This window comes from Pipistrellus hanaki (genome assembly GCF_964339955.1).
Source record: "Pipistrellus hanaki genome assembly, chromosome: X".
Lineage (NCBI taxonomy): Eukaryota > Metazoa > Chordata > Mammalia > Chiroptera > Vespertilionidae > Pipistrellus > Pipistrellus hanaki.
In genome coordinates, this window is record NC_140524.1 from 80,422,318 (window position 1) to 80,441,059 (window position 18,742).

Sequence of the window (18,742 nt, forward strand, 5' to 3'; positions counted from 1 at the left end):
GTCAGAGAAATCATTCAAAATAATGGTCATAAGGAATCTGGAAAGGATTGAAGACCAATTCAACAACATGTGTAAAATTAAAGAGGAAATGAAGAAGAACTAAAAAATGACATAGCTTCAGTAAAGATTACAATATAAAGCATCAACAGTAGACTGGAAAAGTCTGAGGACCACATCAGTAAGCTAGAAGAAAAGGTAGGAAAAAACACCCAAACAAAACAGCAACTGGGGGAAAAAAAACCTTAAAAAGCAGGAGGAGAGTCTAAGGGAACTCTGGTATAACATAAAATGAAAAAAAAAATATATTGCATAATAGGTGTGGCAGAAGGAGAGGAAAGTGAGCAGAAATAGAAAACCTGTTTGAAGATATAATTACAGAAAACTTTGCTGATATTGTTAAGAAAAAACTGACATATGTCCAAGAAGCTCACAGAGTTCCAAACAAAATGAGCCAAAAGACCACCACCTGGACACATCATAATTAAATTGGCAAACACAAATGACAAAGTAAAAATCTTAAAGGCTGCCAGAGAGAGACAGAGAGTTACCTATAAGGTATCTCTCATAAAAAGAATTCTGGTAACAAATGACAATGAAAACACAACAATCCAAAATCTATGGGACATAGTGAAAGCAGTCATGAGAGCAAGTTCATAGCTCTACAGGCCAACCTTAAAAAACAAGAAAACATGGAAACAAATGATCTAACCCTATAACTCTAAGAATGAGAAAGAGAGCAACAAGAAAAGCCCAGAATAAGCACAAGGAAGGAAATAATAAAGATCAGAGTGAAAATAAACGACAGAGACAAAAAACAAAAAGAAAAACAAAACATAATACAAAAGATAAATAAAACCTGGAGCTGGTTTTTCTGAAAAGATAAACAAGATAGATGAACCTCTAGCCAGGCTCATCAAGAAGCAAAGACAGAGGACCCAAATAAAGAAAATCAGAAATGAAAGAGGTGAAGTAACAACAGACCCACAAAAATACAAATGATTATGAAAAAATACTATGAACAGCTCTGTTCCAACAAACTGGGGAACCTAGAAGTGATGGTCATCCTATATACTAAAAGCCCAGTGATGGCAGAATGACCAGAATGACCAGAGACCAGAAACACCATGGACCCTAGCTCAGCCTGGCCCCATCCTCCAACAAGTGCTTAGTGGTGATAAGACAGGCAGGTGAGTTTTTAGGGGTGATGAGGCAGGCAGGCAGAGCCCCACAATGGATGTCTCAACGATCAAGACCTAGACCACCAGTCAATACATGTGAGAGTGACACTTGGCTGGGATGGGAGGTGCTTGCAGTGGTGGATACTGCAGGGTGGGGCTGGTGCCACAGTGGCTTCTGAGCAGGTATGACACCTGCATCCTGACCCAAGCCCATAGATCCTTGCCTTCTCCCATAGCTTCTGAAGGGCTGGACTACCACTCCTCATGCTATGATACCTGGGAAGGTCCCAGACCCTACCATGACTACAGGCTCTCTGCCAGGGCTTTGCCCTCTGACCAGAAAAGCTGAAATAGCTTAAATCCACAACATTTGGGGCCATGATCGCCCCTTTGCACTTCCTGGAAGTGAAACTGGGCAAGAGAACTCAACCTGTGAAAAGTGAGCTAGACGAGGAAGAGGAGTGGAGGAAAAGGAGCCGGGAAAAGAACAAAATGGGGCAGCCCAATGCCGGAACAAGAAGAAGGAGTGGACGGAGTTTCTGCAGCAGGACTATGAATGGCTGGAGCTCATGAATGGGGAGTTGAAAATCCAGATGGAGGAGCTGAAGCAGGAGCAGCAGGAGCTCATCCTGATGCTCAATGGGCATCGCCCCACCTGCATCATCAGGACTGACAGCATTAAGACCCCTGAATCAGAAGGCAACCCTCTGTTGGAGCAGCTGGAGAAGAAGTAACCATGAGGTGGGAGGAGGCAGAGGAGGAGGAGGAAATGAGGTGAGGGAGGAGGAGGAAGGGCTCTTCCTTGCTGCATGAAAAACTCTTCAATGAGGCTCAGCACAGCCAGCATATGCCAGGTTTTTTGTGAGTGAAACTCATTTCAGCCACACGAGGGTAAGAAACCCAGGCTGATAAAACCCAGGACTGAGCACTGAGACCAAAGTGCTGAGGGGGGTCTTGTTCTGCTTGGGACCAGGCTTGCAGGAGGCAGGTCAGAGGCTCTGAGATGGAAAGATGCTCAACTAGAAAGCTGTGGGCACTTCTCTGGCCTCTCCACCAGGGCACCCACCCAAAGGACTTCTGAACATCCAAGAAAAGCCATGAGTTACAACCAAAATTAGACTGAGTATGAAACTCAGAGTGAAACTGAAATCTGCCTTCCCCCAGCCCTGACCCTGATCCAGATGCAAGGCTGGAGAAGGGCACAGTGCCAGGCTTTGCTGTACCCACCCACTGTGGTCCAGCTCAGTCCTGCCTGGAGTGGCAGCCTGCCCACACCCTTACTGGCCCTGTTGGAGTTGCTGTGGGCACAAGGCACAAAGATAATTTGACATATTAACTTGATATGGAATACATACTAATAACTGTAATTTGGAATTTTTAAGGTCTATCACAAACTTGAACATATGCAATTTATTCAATAGATATAATAGTTTCAGATAAATATTTTATTGTACTGCCATTATCTTATCAAATTATTTAAAATATTAATTGATGCTGAATGTACATTAGTAAATCATTATATTTATGTAAGCTTAACTTTCAGATAGAAAACAGTATAAAACATCTAAAGCTGAATCTGAAGCATGTTTCAGATTTTTAGGCTTCAATGGAAAGGTCAAGAGCTGAAAATTGTTTCAGCCAAGTTCCAATTATTTTCGCATATATCATCATACCTTTAGTATTATATGTTTAGCATTATATTTTTCACAAAATGAGAAAGCCATCTCTGCATTTTCTATTTTTTTTATACAAAGGATCATCTCCTGATTTGGACTGTTATCAATTGATAGCCTTAACTTCACTGTTATGTAAGATGATGGAAGAAATAATTTATCATATTCTGTCATTCTTTCTAGAGAAGAATCAACTTCTTCCTCAGTATTATGGTGGCTTTCAGGCAAATCAATCAAACATAGATTATGTCATAAGACTGTCTTCTGATGTTAATAAAGAATTCTGTAATAAAAAATGTTTATGTATTTTATTTATATAGAGTGAAAAAATTTAATAGCCTGTTTAAAAAGAACTATAATACCTATATTTTCTGATAATATAGTTTAAAATTTTTAGCTGTATGATTTTCTTTGTAAAGTATAAATATTTGAATATACCAACATGTTTTTTTCCTCATTGATTTTAGAAAATTATCTAAGAAAATTTATATTTAGGAAATATGAAGAAATATTGTTATGCTGCATCTTGGACATTTTCTTATAGATAATACAGTATATTTATTCATATGCTTTTTTTTCTTGAGGCATGCTCATACAATACTGATATTACTCTTAAAAAATGGGAAATTTATAACATTTCATTCAATTTTAGAACTTGTCACATAAAGCAATTTCTCTTGTAATTTTATTAAAAATGTGATTATATTGCAGTCTAAAAATTTTTGAGAAGAAAAAAATGACATATTAATTTCTATGAAAATACCAAACATTATATCAAATGTAGACTCTTTTCTGGTTAGATGTTCTATAAAGTAAGTAATTCAAACTTTCTACAGATATTTTCAGGCCAACTATAATTTATCACATCCACATGACTAATGATAAGGAAAGAATGACATTTACTACATAATTGAAATATTTATGAATATGACTGAATAATGACTTATCTTGGCATCATTATATTTAGCTTTGTATTTTAACAATGCATGTCTTAAGTATAAATAGAAGCATCAGGATTTTTTTATGAAATAAATAATAAATTATATTTTCTATTGCGTAATAGTTATTTAATTACATGGGTTAAACATTTAATTCTGTGCTGGAATTGGATTGATATGTTTAATTCTATTGAATGTTAAGCTACTTTGATAGTCCAAAAAGTGAAAAGTGAACCATTAGGATCCTTACTTCAAAAAATAGCAAGAGGAACTATATTTGGAAAATATTATTTCATGGAAGTAGAAGACAAAAAAATGTCTAAAAATATACAGACACACCATGTTTAACAGTCACATCCATAAATTATATACAATATTGAGATTTAATTTTTTCTGTTTTTGTTTATATCTATGGCTTCACAACTAGATTCAGATGGTAAAACTGAAAATTACCTGACTATATATCACCTATTAAATCATAATTTAAATGATCAGTAAGATAATTGTACCTAATAATAACTGAAATATTTTTAAAATTCACTTATTTTTAAGCTGCAGCAAATAGGGCTAATCTGATGCACTGTTCAATACTACTGAATTATAGCTAGTTCTATTATGTATTGTTTATTTATATGCAGTTAACCAGGTTATTTTTCATTTTAGCTTATTTTTCTCTTTGAATACCACAAATAGCATTGTTTTCCTCAGAGAGTCATCCAACAGGAGTTAAGGTTTTAAAGTCAGTTAACTTGTTAGATTACTTATCAGGATATACTGGTGAGTTATTTCATGTCCTTATGGGACTGAATTAGATTACTAAAGTACAACCTTTACAATCTATCACTTTTTCAGGTCTTTTAAGTGCCATTGATATCATCCTGAAAATTTCAATCACCACAGTGAGGATTGGCTTTGGGAATTATTGATGTCTATAATATGGTAATATGTCAAAGCAACAATGTCATTTTTGTGTGGTTTCCAGTTTGTGTAGGGATTAAAAGAAATGAAGTAGGAGATAAAGCAGTCAAAAAGGCTTTGTAAAATCATTCGGGAATAGAAAATATTTAATGATTTTAAAAGGAATATAATTTATTACAAAACAAGGAACAGATGCCAAATGATTTAACTAAGCAATGAGAGTTAAGCATATTTGCATAAGTACAAAGTATTATACAAATTTATTATATTGGTCAGACTTGTTTCTCAAAACATCAAGAATTATTTTGTGAGGATCCAAATATTGTAAGTATTATTAACAGTTTTGTTCAATGGGCTGCTTTATAGTCACATTTTTTTTTCTAATTGAAGCAGCATGGACTTGTAATCAGATTGCATATTATTTTATTTTTCCAACAGTTGAACATATAATCATGAGCTCATAGAACATTTAATAGAATAAATAGCAGCCATAAACAATAGATGGAGTATAAATATAATTAATAAATGACATTATTTTACAATAGCTTCCAGAATATTATTGACTTAGAAATGCTAATTATAATATTTGAACAATGTACACCTAGTTACAAACCAACATAATTAAAATATAGCTCTTTTGTTCCCCAGAAATCCTAAAATTACTAGAATGCAGCAAATTATTCGTTTGAACAATGATTAGACTATTTTAAAGTCCTGTAATTTACAGTTTTCTAAGTAAAGCAAATGGATTGTTTCAGCTGGCTGTTCTGGATATATATATATATATATAAATATTATATTACCCAGTGGCCCAGTGAATGAAATTTGTGCAAAGTGGGGGTGGGGGAGTGTCCCCTCAGACCAGCTTGCACCCTCTCCAATCTGGGACCCCTTTGTGGATGTGTGACTGCTGGTTTAAGTTTGATCCTAAATTGGGCCTAAACTGGCAGTCAGACATCCCTCTCTAAACTGGCAGTCAGACATCCCTCTTGCAATCCAAGACCACTGGCTCATAACTGCTCACCTGCCAGCCTGCCTGATCACCCCTAACCACTCTGCCTGCAGACTTGATTGCCCCCAACTGTCTCCCTTACCAGCCATCTAGTCCCCAACTGCCCTGCCCCCCCGCTGGCCTGATTGCCCCTAATTGTCTCTGCCCCTACCTGCCACCATGTCTTTGTCCAGAAGGATGTCCGGAAGGTCTCCTGGTCTAATTAGCATATTACCCTTTTATTAGTATATATTACTAGTATACATACACACACACACACGCTAATCCTACCATTGCTGCAGCTGGTGCTAACATTACTACTATAACCCTTTCCTTATGTTTCCTCTAGTCTCCATCCTCATTTATTTACTTATTTATCAATCAATCCTACCAGCGTCTGTGATTTATACTCCATTGAAATTCTTTGTAGTGCCTTCCTGCCTCTTAACAGAAAAGAATAGAAGATACTAACTAGCATTAACTGAGCATTAATCACATGCCAAGAATTGTTCAAATGTTGTAATATATCCTATTATTACCCCCATTTTATAGCTGAAGAAATTTAAGGTCAGGGATGTTAATTTATTTTCTGATTCATAGTTGGAACCAAATTCATAGTTCAATAAGCTTAACTAATGCAATCAATTCTATTTCTTCTTTTAGTATGCATTAATTTAATAGGATACTTTTGGGTCTTGGAGTGAGAGAAAAGAGGAATATTTGACAGGAAAGTTATGAGTGCAAGAACAAAGCTATTTCCTACAGTTGATCTGACATTCCTGAATCCCAAACTGTTGAGTGACAATGTAAAAAAAAATCAATTAATTAATTTATAACTTGTCAATTTACTGGATTTCAATCTTTTTAAGTGAAGCATTTTTTACTAACACCCTTTATTTCCATAAATTGTTACTTTCAGACACTCGCTCCCCACAAATACAAGTACACTGTTTTTGGTGGTGGTGTTAATCCTCACTGGAGGATATTTTCCTATTGATTTTTAGGGAGAGTGAAAGAGAGAGGGAAAGGCAGAGAGAAATATCAATGTGAGAGAAACACATTGACTGGCTGTCACCTGCACAGTCCCTGACCAGGGCCCAGGCTAGGGAGGAATCTGAAACCAAGGTACATGCCCTTGACTAGAATTGAACAAATTCCTTTGGTTTACTGGCTGACAATCTATCCACTGAGCCAAACCAGCTGGGGCGGTCATTACACTTTTTAAAAATGCCACTAATTTTGTGGAAAATTGTATTTCATCAATATTGTAATTGTATTATATTTAACTGTTTCACATGCCTATGGCCCTTTGCTTTTTTCTCTGGGTCTTTCTTTTTATAACCTTTGCTTAGAGTGTTTCTCTCTTTCATATTATCCTGTTGGAACACTAATTATATTAATTCTACTGGAATTCTTCTCTTTCCTTAATATATGTTGTGTTTTTATTTGTTATTACTATTTTGACTTTGTTAATGAGCTTGCTTTGTTTGTATTTACATTATTTTTAAATATTTATGAAATAATTCTGATAAATCTTTGCTCTTATTGCTTCTGCCTTGAGTATTTAGAAAAAGCCTTTCAAACCACCAGATCATATATGTTCAGCTATATTTTCTTCCAAAACATTTCCCCTTAGATTTATGGAAGGATTAAATGAGATAATATGTATTATTGGTTTTAATTAAGAAATATTTGCAAATTGTTAAAGGCAGGGCTTGGTATAGAATGAATAATCAATCAAGGTTGACATTTACTGTGTTTGATTGTAAATACCATACAGTTTCATTTTTTAAAAATTTAATCACATTTTAGGAAACGGCATTCTATTCTCTCCTTATTGTTCCTTTTCAACGTATTTTTGGCTATTTAAATTAAATTAAATATTTAAAAAATAGTTCCATTATTATGCTCATTGGAACTAAATAACATTTGTTCTTTCTTTTGCATCCTTTTATTTTTCAAGCATTAAATGTATTTAAATAGAGCTTAATTGTTTCTTCACAGAAGGTCTTTACATTTTATTCTATAACTAGAAGCCCAGCACGAAATCGTCCACCTGCAAGCAGCTCTGCCCACCAGCACTGGTCTTTAGTCGTTCTGGTGTTAAGGTCACTGGGATTTTATAACATAAATTATGTCACTGTGCTGTGTTTTATAATTGAATTTGTTAGAGGAGTCTTATGTTTTAATAGCATTTCATACTTTATTATTTGAATCAGACAGGAGGAATCAAATCGGGGCTCTGACAGTTTCTAGCTGTGTAACCTTGTTTTCTCACATGTTAAATAGCAGATACATTAAGTATTCTTATGAGGATTATTATGTTAATTTTTTTAAATTATTGTATTTATTTTTCAGTTGACTTTCTTAAATCTTTTATGTTGCCTGCCATAAAATTGTTACTCTATTCTCATCGTTGCATATCTTATTGCTTCTTTCATATGTTTTATGTAAATGTTAGAATTAAAAAATGTTTTAAGTAATAACAGTAATGGTATATATCTGAGTCTTGTTCTTTCCTTTATTTTTTAAAAAAATATATTTTATTGATATTTCACAGAGAGGAGGAAGGGAGAGAGATAGAGAGCTAGAAACATCGATGAAAGAGAAACATCGACCAACTGCCTCTTGCACACCCCCTACCGGGGATGTGCCTGCAACCAATGTACATGCCCTTGACCGGAATCGAACCTGGGACCTTTCAGTCCGCAGACAGACACTCTATCACTGAGCCAAACCGGCTTCGGCTTTTTCTTTCCTTTAATAAGAGCATGTTGAATCATGATCATGGTTGTTTGAGACAGATGTGCTTTATCATATAAAATATATGTTTTATTTTTATTTTACTATGAGTTTTATCAGAAATTGATACTTCATTTTCTTAACTAACATTCTAATATTTAAAGAAAATCATGTGCATGCATGTGTGTGTGTTATCTCATTTGATCTATTAAGAAAACCGTTATAATAATATATCTGTTAATTCAAAATCAACTTCACATTTGTGGAATAAATTGTGTTTGATTATGTAACATGGGTCATTAAATATACTCATGAATTTCATTACTTAGTATTTGAAATTATTGCATCTACCTCCATAAATCAGCTTGGTTTTTAAATTTCATCATTGAACTTTTTAGCAACTTTTGGTATCAGGGTAGTTATATTTGCTTCAGAAAATAAAATGGGAATTTTACATCTTTATCCTATGTAAGAAATTTAATGGCATGTGAATTATCTGTCCCTTTTGCTTTTGAGGGAACTCACCTAATAAAGTTATCTGGACTAGGTAAATTGTGGAGAAACATTTTTGATGATTTTACCATTTGTGTTGTTACTTCTGCCTATGTTAAGGCAATTTGATAACAACATTCCTTCTAAAATCTACATACTAAAAATGTAAAATTTACTAAGCTATATTTATTTGAAGAAATTTAAAAATTGTCCTCTATATCTACCATTCCTAATATTGCAGTCTATGCATCCCTAACAGGGGATAAGTTCTCAGACCGCATTATAGGCTTGGTAGTAGGCTGGGAATTATATGGCCAGCTGAAAATTCAGTGACCTTATTAAAATTGAAGATAGCAAAGTCTACTTGCAATACATGATTCTCTCCCCCTCAGCATCAACAAATGTACACAGTCACAAGATCCCCAGTCTGTACTTAAATGTTTGTAAGCTTAAAGAAGGAAAGATAGTTAGGAATTGGAGCTTTGCCTTTTCTCTTGAATCTCGTGGAACATTCCAATTGGGAAGAAGTGTGACAGGAAAGTGAAAGAAATGCATGTTTTCCAGTTTTCTCTTCTGTCCTTTTTACATTTAGTGGCTTTCTGAAAGAATTTCCCTTAGGTTATGCTAGACATTTTCATAAAGAAGAGTGCGGCTATAAAAGGTCATATTTTTCCTCTTATTTTGTGTTTTCACTCTAAAAATCCTTTACTTTTTATATGATCAATATATGTATACTTCTACATGTCACCAATTTTGGGAATGAAACCAAAATATTAGAAATTTGAAATATTTGCCATATTCCATAAAATTTCCTGATTCCAAAAGATTTTATTGTGATATTTTAACTTTGCATTGGTATAATACTAATGTGTTCCCAAAGCATATACTAATTTTCCTTGATGTTTGGTCCCTGCTACCAATTACTGACTTTGGCTTTCTTCAAAAGAATAGATAATATAAAATCTAAAATTGAATGATAGTTCTTATAATTAGCATTTCTAATACTTCATAATCTGAATGATATAGATATCACAAACAAGTGTAAGAAATCTAAGTTACTTAATAAAAATTCATTTGTGTTATTAATTTTTTAAATGTTTTACAACATAAATTGGTTGATAAATGAAATCCTTTGCTAAGGGCAGTTTATAACAGTATCACTTTTAGAAATTATTTTCTAATCTAAGAAAATGTTTTAGCACACTCTAGTGGCATAGTTTGTAATTTACCATAAAATAAAATAAAATCCCGTTGCTCAGAATAAATTAGACTAATAAGTTTTACATATAAGTAGCTTATATTATAGTAATAGTATAGATGAATTCTACAATAAATAAAGATTTGCTACATATATTTGTATTTTATAATTTGGTGTTATTTTATTTTAAATTCTGTGAGGTTTATCTAATATTTAATAATCCACTGAAACTTTTTTTAAATTTTAAAATAATATGACTTTATTTGAACTATTTGTTTTCATACAGCTGATGTGGAAGTCACCAACAAATGCTAAAATTTGTGATATAGATGGAATTTTATAATACTTGTTATCCTCTTACCCCAAGTCAGAAGTGACTATATTGCAGTTTACCTTTCTGGAGTTAGCCAAAGGGTATCTTCCTCCAGAGAGCCAAGTCCACCCATGGCTTTTGACCCCAACTACAAGCAGAGTCTAGTAACAAAGTTAGAAAAATCCACACAAAACTACCTTCACTTCTGACACTAAATACAATACAAGTTTGGAAGTTTCCACAAACCACCCTCAGATTGGTAATTCTTTAAAAAGACTCACAATGCTCACTACAACCTACGATTGTTTATTACAATGATTTTTTTATAGGGAATCAGCACGCTCAAGTGAAAAAAAAAAAGGAAGAATCTAATAGGGTTCCAAATGCAAAGCTAACCTTGTTTCTGGATATATTACCTTTTATTTTAGTCATCTTAGTCTGAAAAAAAATGCCATAAATTGAATAGCTTATAAACTATTCTGAAAATTTTTATCATTATTCTAGAATCTAAGAAGCCCAATGTCAAGGTGTCAGTAGATTTAGCATCTGTAGAGAATCCACTTCTAGAGTCATAGACTCCCATCTTCTCTCTATAATCTTACAAGGTGGAAAGGGCAAGAAAGTTTTCTGGGGTTCCTTTTATAAAGTAATTATTCCATTCCTGAGGACTACACCTCCACAAAGTCCATTCCTAATACTATCACACTGCGAATTAGATTTCAGCATATGAATTTTGTGGAGACACAAACATTCAGACTACAGTAGTTTCTTGTCATTAATGTATGACAATGGATTCAGAATACTAAAATCGGGGATATTTACTTGAACTTTGGTATTCATAGTTTTTACTGGTACTTCAGTAGGTAGGAATAATTGATTGATTAATTGTTCATGTGGTTGAAGACCTACTCTCTGCAGGTCTGGCTTATATCACCTGGTCCAAGGAGTCTACTATGAGTCACCTCATTGGTGTAAACCAATAGGTGTGGTGCTCAAGGTCAACAATAAATAATGCACATTCATGTTTTCAGACTACTCCAAGTAGTTAGAGATTACCCCACAGAATCTGAGGATAAAGGTGAGAATTCTTCCTGGGCAAAACCATTAAGAAATAATAGAGTAAAAAAAATAGCCAAAGGAAAGGACTATTTGGTACCTATATAGCAGAACTTTCCTAGAATTACTTTAACCATTTACACTTTACAACTATCTTGCCAATTTTAGGGGAAAAAATGGCTAAAATTGATCCACACATTACAGTTTTCCTATTGACTAAAGCCATATAGACCTAGTGCTCTTTAATAATGATTTAAGGCCACTAAGTAATATATTTCTTTTCAGACTTCTTCAATTTGCTACCTGTAGTCATGCAAAGATATGATCTTCCCTTCCTACCAGACCTTCCATTTTCTGCAGGAATTTGGAATTTGACAGAATTGGGTTCAAGTTTTGATGCTACCACTTATTGTCTGTGTTGCTTTGGACAGCTTACACAAACTCCAAGAAGATTCCTTTTTTCCCTGCAAAACAGAAATAATAAGAGCACACTCAAATTGTTGTACTGACAATGACAGGGTTATATGTGGTAAATCTTTAAACAATTTCAGTGTTTTATGACCACCTACACAGAGGTGAAGTGAACCCTTCCCATTAATAAGTCAAGTATTTAAACTTAGGGCACATCACGCACCTTGATAATTACTAAGAAAATTATTATCCACGCAAGAAACTTCTATTTAGAGCAAGGCAGGTAAATCTGGTTGGGAATGGCAAAACCATATCAGAGGTTTGCATTTTGTAATGTCTACAAAATAGGTCTGAAGAAGGGATCCCACTTGTAGGCTAAAGCTGTGAAGTTGCTACAGGATCCAATATCTCAAGAGGCAGGCATGTTTCCATTCTAGTAATAGTTAATGTCGTTTTTAAACATTCGTTTAAAATCTTGCTTGGGGTTGTATTGACATAACCTTCAAACACGTGGTATCTACAGAACGTGTGAAGTGCAATTAACAAGTTTTGCTTGAAAAAGTTTGTGTTTGGTTTGGTTTTTGTTGCAGAACTAGGGCTAAGAAGATGGCGGATGAAGAGCATATTTGGCACTGCATGCTTTACGAGTTCCAATTAGGAAGAAAAGCAAGTGAGGCTGCAAAAAACATCTGTAGTGCTCTTGGTCAAGATGCAGTTAGCGCCAGAAAATGCCAGCATTGGTTTGAGAAATTTCGCGAGGGAAATTTTTCGTTAGATGACAAGAGTAGTCCAGGCCGTGTGTCCAATTTTGATCAAGAAGCTCTTCAAGCTCTTTTGGTGCAAAATCCTCAAATTACCCAACAAGAGCTTGCGACAACTTTAAATTGTTCACAAAAAACAATTTCCAATCAATTGCGTGCACTTGGCAAAGTCCAAAAGTTTGGAAAATGGGTTCCTCATGAGTTGACCGACAACAACCGTAATCAAAGAGTCACAATTTGCAGTTCGCTCTTCTCTCGTCAAAACCGTTTGCCGTTTTTAGAGCAAATTGTTACCGGAGATGAAAAATGGGTGCTGTATGTTAATTTGAAAAGGCAGCCTCAATGGTTGGACAAAAATGAGGCTCCGCAGCCCACGCCAAAACCTGACTTGCATGTGAAAAAAGTGATGTTGTGTGTTTGGTGGAATTTTAAAGGAATTCTTCATTATGAACTTTTACCATCTAACCAAACCATTACAAGTGCAGTGTATAGTGCCCAATTGGAAAGGTTAGCCCAAGCTTGAAGAGAAAAAGAACCCGCGCTGATTAATCGGAAGGGCGTAATTCTTCACCACGATAACGCATGACCGCATACTGCAAGAATCACTGCTGAAAAACTGCGCCAGTTGGAATGGGAAGTTCTCCCTCAACCTGCATATTCTCCTGATATTGCCCCTTCCGATTACCATTTGTTTCGTAACAGCAACTATATTGTTGATTAAATTTTGTTGTATTGTTTAAATAAATTCGATTTTAAAAAAGTATTAGAAAACGACATTAATTATTACTAGACCTAATATAATGCACCAGATATGTGATGGTATGGAAAGGAAGGGTTGGGACTTAAATGGTTTCCACACTCAAATGTGAAACATGGATTCAAACTCTTCATTACTATCAGGAATAGCAGATGCTCAATAAATGTTAGTGCCACTCCTAGTAATTTTCTTAATGACTATTCTGGATGCTGAAAATATCAGGGGGAACATTTTGTAAAGTATATTATTGTCATTAAGAAAATCACTAACATAAGCATAAAAGTTCGAATTCATGTGGATAGTTGGACAGACATATTTTTCTCAGTACATATTTCATTGAGTAAAAGAACAATGTCACCTATAATATAAGTTTTGTTGATTTTTGTTTTCTATTATTACCAAAACACTAAGCATTACTGGATCTACTTTTTGATATGGTGTAAATGATTACTGAGAACCATGAACTCAACAAATGAATTGTCTCTCAAAGCAGTTTTTCCTCATGGAATAAATATATCATTTAGACAAAATGTATCTCACACAAAAAATAGCCTGTTATTTCCCACAATATGTTAACTACACAATTAAAAAGTCAAACAGAACTGGTATACACACACACACACACACACACACATATATCTATCTATATCTATATCTATATCTATATCTATATCTATATCTATATCTATATCTATATCTATCTATCATATATATATATATATATATATATATATATATATATATACAGTTTGAATTTAATTTAGAAACACATTGAAAGGAGTTACTAGAGTTACCAAGAGCAATTACTGAAGAATAATAACCACACAATTTTTGTAATGTACTTATTTATAAACATAAGACATAAAATGATACTATGAACTCTGAAAAACTTATTGTGAAATTAACATTTTAATTTCCAGTTTCTACTGTTAACAATTGGTGATACATTGTAAGCATTATGACCAAAAGAACAGACTCTTCATTCTTCTTTTTCTCCATATGGTGTTTTTCTTAATTTTATTTCCTATATAATTCTTGGCTCATTATATTCTACTAGTGGCCCAGCACACAAATTTGTCCACATTGAAAGAAAATTAATTAGAAGAAATATTATTTTATTTTAATGTTTACAGTATTACATATAATAGTACATATATCTCCTTTCCCCCCCCATTGACATTCCCCCAGCCTTCCCTACCCCCTGTCGAATGCCCTCATCCCACCCCCCTGCCCAAGTGTCTTGTGTCCATTGGTAATGATCATGGATACAAGTCCTTTGGTTGATAGAAGAAATATTGTAATATTGCTATTCGCCCTTTTTCTATAATAGAAATGTCAACCAAATTTGCAATAGACAATGATAATCGAAACACACACATGCTATTGGTACCAGCAAGAGCTTTATATGTATCGTACATGTGTGGGTCAACTAACCAATATATATATATATATATATATATATATATATATATATATATATATATATATATATTTTTTTTTTTTTTTTTTTTACTTGTTTAATTAGACATGCTTTCTGATTTAGCTAAACTTTTTCCAGCCCAGCGAAGCACCCGAATTTCTCTTTCAGGTAATTGTCAGAAACACAGCAGTAAAAATCAACACAAAGCACCTTATTATTACAGATCATGCAGGGAGAAATAATGGTAAACTATTTAACTGTAGCAGTGTTTGACTATATTCTGTGCAGTGAGAAAACCTGAAATCATTTTCAAGGTCCACCATTTTTTACTTCTTTTTAGATGGGACAAGTTTCTAAGCTTTCTAAATCTCCATTTTCCTGCTAATGAAAAGAAAATAGGATTCTACCGAGTCTCCTATCTACCTACTCCAGGACTTCTGTGAGGATCAAATGAGATGAGGCACAGGAAAACACTTCACAGACATTTGTTTAAAGTGCAAAATGTTTCCACCTGGCTGTAAAACAAGTCATGTTCCTGAGCTCAAGAAACTGTAAGGTTAATTGCTAGGAAGAGGAAGCTGGACATCACTACATGACATCATTACCTGGTGCCCACAGCTACCATTTCCAGGCTGGGCTGGGCTGTGGATCGTATTTTGTGCCATGGGGTCTCGGCAGCATCAGCTGCAATTTAGTGTGGTGTTGCTCCAGGGTGGTAGCAGGGCCTGTGTACTATTTGGGGGAAGCCAAGTGTTGCTTTGTGGGCATCAGATCTGCAGTGCCATTTCTCTGTAAATGACTAGTGCACATCACGGCAGCTCCTGCATTGCGTGTCTGCCTCCTGGTGGTCAGTGCATGTCATAGAGACTGGTCAGGTGGTCAGACACTTAGAATATTAGCCTCCTATAGATACAGATTCTGGAATGATCGTTACCTTATATCAATAGCATGGGTATTTTTTTAAATAGCAAAAGTGACATAGAATAAATGCACATATTTAAATTATACAACTTAATAAGTTTTAACATGTGTATACACCCATGAAACAATCATCACAATCAAGAGAATGAACATTTAATCACCCTTGAAAGTCCCTTTGTAAGCCCTCATGCATGCTTACTCTTAAGCAACCCACCCTAGGCGACCACTGATATGCTTTCCATCACTGTAGATTAGATTGCATTTTGTACAATTTTATATAAACACAATCATATAATATGTACTCTGTTTTGCCTGGCTTCTTTCATTCAGTATAAGTATTTTCAGATTCACCTATGTTTTGGGATATATCTAATTTATCTTTCTATTGTTATTTTGTTAATGTACCAATAAATGTTTACCCATTTGCCTATGGGTAAGTGTGTGGATTAGTTTCCAATTTTTATTATAACAGATGGAATTGTCATGGATCTTCATATTCAATACTTTATATGGCCATATGCTTTCATATATTTTAGGTAAAAGCCTAGGAATAGCATGGCTAGGCCATAGGTATATGAGCACTTACATTTATAAAATAACATTAAATTGCTTTCCTAAGTGATTATACTATTTTATATTTCCAAAAACAATGTATGAGATTTCTAGTTGCTCCACAAAAGAATCCCTTTTAAGTCCAGCCCTCCACTGTTAAATGATTGGTATAACTAAAGGAAGTAGATTAAAATCATCACTTATTAATAATGTGGATCCCATTGTTGGTTGTGGAATATTCTGAAAGTGCAATTGGATCCTGTTGGTCAATAGTCTTCTTCAAGTCTATTATATGGCTTCTAATTTTATAGTTAGGATTCTCTCAATTATCAAGAAATGGGTATTGAAATATTTTACTATAAAGCTATATTTGTCTTTTTTTCTTTGTATTTGCGTTTGTTTTATTTTTCTCCTGTAATAAATCATCATAAACATAGAGGCTTAAAACAATGTACTTTTTTGAAATCTCAGAGTTCTGTTAAGTCAGTCACCCAGTTTAGCTTGGATGGTTTCTCTGCTACAGATTTCACTAAAAAAGTTGTGGTACATTTACACCATGGAATATTATGCAGCATTAAAAACAAGGATATCTTTCCCTTTGAGACAGCATGGAAGGACCTGGAGAGTATTATGCTAAGCTAAATAAGCCAGTCAGAGAAATACAACTATCCATGATCTCACTCATATGTTGAATCTAATGAACAAAATACATCCAGAGACATAGAACCTTGGAACAGACTGTCAAATTTTAGAGGGTAGATGATGATGGGAGTATGTATGGGGTGGAAGAAGATTGACTGGGGAACTTACATGTATATATGCATAGACCATGGATATAGATAAGTAGAAGCCCGAATCACAAATATTCGTGCTAGAATGGGCATTCCTTTCCCTGGTTGTTGGCACCGCCTTTTCACTCAGGCCCAGCCCTTTTCTGTTCAGGCCCTGCCTTCCCACGCTGCTCAGAGTCCCTGAGAGTCCAGGGTGGTGCACAATGCCTATATTATCACCATGGTGATGACTCAAGTGTCCCAAGCCCTTTACTCACTCGGCACCTGTGTATGCAAATTAACTGTCATATTTGTTGGGTTAATTTGCATATCACTGCTTGTTGGAAGCCATCAGAGTTGAGACAAGCAACTCTGTCTTAAGAAAATACAACTCCATCTTAGAATTAAGTTCCTTCTAGCAGAAGTTATGCGGTGCCCTGCGGGTTTGTCCAGAAGCTAAAGATTAACCTGCCGCTTAGTACATCTTGCTCCGGAGGATCTCTGCAAAGTCCCCTTCCTGACTCCCCCATATCTAGCCCGGCCTTGGAATGTTACACCACCCTGGCAGTTAGCCAATCCTGTGTTGCCAGATACCTTACCACCTTGTCACTCAGTGCCTAAACCAATTATACACTGTTAAAGACCCCACTGCGTAGGCAACTCTGCCCCCCTTTGTTCCTGCTGTATATATACTGCCATTCCAAAAATAAAGTTTGAGTCTTGATCAGAACTTTGTCTTGCCTCCATTTCTCCGTGACCCTGTCCCTTCTTTTCATCCTCCACAGGTCCTCCCTCTCCCCAAGTTGCTGTGCCCTGCGGGTCGGGGCAACTGCTGATTGGCTGGTGGCATAGTGGAAGTATGGTCAATTTATATGTTTGTCTATTATTAGGTAAGATAGCATGGTGAGGGCCTGGAAGGGGTATAACATGGTCAATGGGAATAAGAAAGGGTACATCTGGCCCAAGCCAGTTTTTCTCAGTGGATAGAGCATCAGTCTGTAGACCAAAGGGTCCTGGGTTCAATTCCAATCTAGGGCAAGTACTTTGGTTGCAGGTTCCTCCCTGGCACAGGCCCTATTCAGGGCTCATACAGGAGGCAACCAATTAATGTGTTTCTCTCACATAGATGTTTTTCTGTCTTTCCACTCTCTCTGAAAATCAATGGAAAAATATATCCTCAGGTGAGGATTAACACAACAAAAAAAGGACAGCAACTTTACAGAGTGCCCTCTTGCACTCTGTAACCCCTCAGGAGATGTCAGACTGTTGGTTTCAGCCTGATCCTCACAGGCCAGGCTGAGGGATCCACCTGCCAGAGGGACCGAGCTCACTCCACAGACACCCTTTGAGCCCTGGTGCCATCCCACGTGTGGCCAGCCAGGGAGGGACCATGGGAGATTGGCTCCAGGGGGTGTCCAGCCTGTCTTGCCCAGTCCCACCCCACTGGCCACCTCCCAATTAATTTCATTTCAATGTGCATGAATCCGTGCACCAGACCTCTGGTTAAAAATAAAATAAAAGGAAAGTAAGATAATAATCTATGATGATTAGGGTGTCACTTTTGAACACAGGAAAACCTAACAAAATTATATAATTTCTATTGACTATCATTTAAAACTCCTTATACAATCTTGGAGTTTACTACTATGCT

General features: G+C 35.4%; 1 pseudogene across 1 annotated transcript; it reads left to right on the forward strand.

Annotated features, from left to right (window-relative positions):
* The first annotated feature begins 1,447 nt into the window (after positions 1–1,447).
* Positions 1,448–1,912, forward strand: LOC311614514 (jun dimerization protein 2-like; annotated as a pseudogene). Its single transcript has one exon. The product of its transcript is annotated as a jun dimerization protein 2-like (transcript).
* The last annotated feature ends 16,830 nt before the right edge of the window (positions 1,913–18,742 follow it).